Source organism: Schistocerca serialis, chromosome 10 (assembly GCF_023864345.2).
Source record: "Schistocerca serialis cubense isolate TAMUIC-IGC-003099 chromosome 10, iqSchSeri2.2, whole genome shotgun sequence".
Classification (NCBI taxonomy): domain Eukaryota; kingdom Metazoa; phylum Arthropoda; class Insecta; order Orthoptera; family Acrididae; genus Schistocerca; species Schistocerca serialis.
In genome coordinates, this window is record NC_064647.1 from 162051467 (window position 1) to 162055183 (window position 3717).

A 3717-nucleotide genomic window follows, 5' to 3' on the forward strand; every position below is an offset into this window, starting at 1 on the left:
AATGTTAATGTACAGCCAATAATGGCCAAACATAGAATTTTCAAAGATATTGCCAAAACTGACATAATTAATGTCCATGTACAGCCACGTTCCACTGTTAATACTAAACAAGTAGTGTAAAGTGATGTATCAAACGATTCTGCGGCACACGAACAAACAAGCTATTTTGGCCGTTAGATTAAACGCACAGCTTCAATATCCGTCTAATTTGTCTCAAAAGACTGTATGTAATAGCAAATGAGTAACAAAACGATTGCCAAAGTCAGTGCTATTAAAGACTTCAGAGATAGCCGTTGCACGTGAACTTCATGTGCAAAGAAACTAAACTGTGCAACGGAACTAGTCTGCGAGGACAGTGAACATACTAGAGTTACAAAGAGCAGAATATCGTTGACACTTACCTTAGCGAATTTTCCGATCAAACTGCACCTCGACAATGTTCCGTGTGAATCTCTAGATTGTCGCGGTGGAATGTGAGCCACGTGATCACACAGTACTCGCAGCATTTCAGAACATAGAGACTTGTCACCGCTAAGATATGGACGCCCTTTTAGTGTCAATAGTGACAGCGTAATATGCCAATAAATGAACTGCAATGCTCATTGCAAGCAAATAACAATCATGAAGCAATCGGAAAGAGGTGACAACGTGGACAACAGTACAGATAGAAAAACTTCACTGCTGCAGACAAACCGCAAACAAAAGAAATAACTGGATAAACGAAATGTTAACTATCACCACGAACAGAATATACAAGCATTATATGCATCCACAGGACAATATAAGAGGGGCGTTTGAAAGTCCGTGCAAAAATAAAAACTACTTGTGTGTTTGGGGTAAACTTTTTTATTTTTCGACTTAGTCTCCTTTTAGACTTGTAAACTTCGTCCAACGCTGTTCTAATTTGTTGATCCCTTCCGAATAATAGGAATAGTCCAAGTCTGCAAAATATCTATGAGTTGCTGCGATCACATCAGCGTTTGAATAAAATCTTTCTCCCGCCAGCCATTTCTTAAAATTGGGGAACAAATAGTAGTCTGAGGGAGGCAAGTCTGGAGAAAAGGTGGGATGTGAACGAGTTGGAATCCTATTTCCAATACGTTTGCGACCGCAACTGCTGAGGTGTGTGCTGGTGCATTGTCGTGATGGAAAAGGACTTTCTTGCGGTCCAATCGCCGGCGTTTCACTTGCAGTTCGGTTTTCAGACGATCCAATAACGATGAATAATATGAACCTCTAATAGTTTTACCCTTTTCCAGATAGTCGATGAGGATTATCCCTTGCGAATCCCAAAAGACAGTCGCCATAATCTTTCTGGCCGAAGGAATGGTCTTCGCCTTTTTTGGTGCAGATTCTCCGTTGGTAACCCATTGCTTAGATTGTTGTTTGGTCTCAGGAGTATGGTAATGTATCCATGTTTCAGTCACAGTGACGAAATGATGCTTTAAGTCCTGCGGATTCTTCCTGAACAGCTGCAAACCATCCTCGCAACACTTCACACAAATCCGTTTTTGGCCAAGCGTGAGCAATCTTGGAACCCATCTTGCGGATAGCTTTCTCATGTCCAAATGTTTATGCAAGATATTATGTACCCATTCATTCGAGATGCCCACAGCACTAGCAATCTCACGCACCTTAACTCTTCTGTCATCCATCACCATATCATGGATTTTATCAATGATTTCTGGAGTCGTGACCTTCACAGGGTGTCCAGAACGTTCAGCATCCCTTGTGCCCATATGACCACTCCGCAAATTTTGAAACCACGTATAAACTGTTCTAATCGAAGGTACAGAGTCACCGAAATGTTTGTCAAGCTTCTCTTTAGTCTCCTGGGTCGTTTTGCCTTTCATAAAGTAATGTTTAATCACCATACGAAATTCTTTTTCGTCCATTTTTTGACAATCACTCGACTTCCTTGATTCACAAGAATGCCAAACACAAAGAAATAGACCAATATGGCTGAAACTTGGTATGCGTTCTTTCCAAAGATGCTGCTTACTAAACATGACCTCGATACACGCCGGTGGTGGCATCCCTCGCACTTCACACGGACTTTTCAAGCGCCCCTCGCATGTTCTGACACACCCTCTTTCAGCCAAATCGCGAGACTGTATGCTTGTTGTATGTTAATGCTTAGGACGTTATATGTACTAACACACCCTCTTTCAGCCAAGCCGCGTAACTGTATGCTTGTTGTATATTAATGCTTATCGATTGTATTCCATGTGCCCCAATCCGAGATACCTGTTCTGCGGAAGAACCTTGCCACCTGTATCCAGTAACCAGCTGCAAATCCTGGCATGTTTTCCCATGTTCCTGTCCGCACCGGACCATCTACCACAAAAGAACCGTCGTTCTTGGAATCCGACGCAAGGTCTATCGTCGCATCTGCAAATCATTGTATTCGACGGTGTAAAACTATGAAAAATTCTTAATCGAGCTCAGTTTTCTAAAGACTTACGATTTTGATTTGTGAGAAAGAACGTTAATCACAAACTCCCATAATGAGACCTTCAAATGAAAAAAAAAAAAAAAAACTGTATCGGAACAGATTCTTAATCGAAAGAACTGTTTAAAAACCGATCATTTTATGTAATAATCCTGTTTGACATGTGTTATGATGAATATTTCATGGACTTCAGAATTTAATATGTTTTCAAAATGGCATGATAAAATCCCTATGAATTTCGGCAATGTTTGTGCCGTCTTGCAATATATAAAATATCATTGTACTTTGCTAACAAATATTCAGATAATTTTCAATGAAGAAATAGTCTAAGGGCTCTACGTCCAGCCCTTGCTTTTTATCCCGTTTTCCATGGGATCGCGCCTGAATAGGTGGACGAATAATTACAGTCGCGGTACAAATCAGAACACAAGCCTCAGCCAAATAACAAGAGCAACTGTAAAGTGTAAATGTAAATGTACTCAAATAACTGCCCTTTTTCTGAAATGAAAGAAGAGATATCCATGTAACATATAAAACTGTGAACTATGAAAACAAGAAATGTAGTGACTTCATTTAAATGTTGATCTCTTGCATGCTCACACTATATTGTCCTCAGGTTCTAGTATAACGTCCCCAATTTTTATACGAAATTTACCCAACTTAATGTAACTATACCGGACACCACAGGATAATATATCGATAATCATACAAAGATCATAATGTGTGATTAATATAAATAGCAGTCAAACAAGGTCACCGCTCTCATTTTTGCTCGGCTCATTTGCTCTTTTGTTTTTGCCATTGTGCTTGACTCTCTCAGTCAGCTTCATTCATGTTACGTAATTTATTCTCCGGATTCGATGAAATGGTCATAGGAGATCTTTCTTGGACTGTTACTTAAATATTTGCAGCTGGAACTGTTATTAGAAATCAGAATATGAGGAGCGTGCATTTCAATATCGCGCGTTTCATGTAGAGGATCTTTTATTTTAAATATGAGGCCGTATGGAATCGTGTAAGTTGAGTTTTATTTCCTTAAAATATACCGTCAAAGTTTAACCCCGATAGCTGTATGATCAGTGAGGCGGTCTGTCACGCCAAGGCGCCGGGGTTCGAATCTCGGATGGGTCGGAGATTTTCTCCGCTCGGGGACTGGATGTTGTGTTGTCCTCATGATCATTTCATCATCATCAGTGGAAGACAACGCGAAATCACCAGTGGAATCACTTTCCTAGACGCTCATGTGGTGGACCTCTCTGACGAGG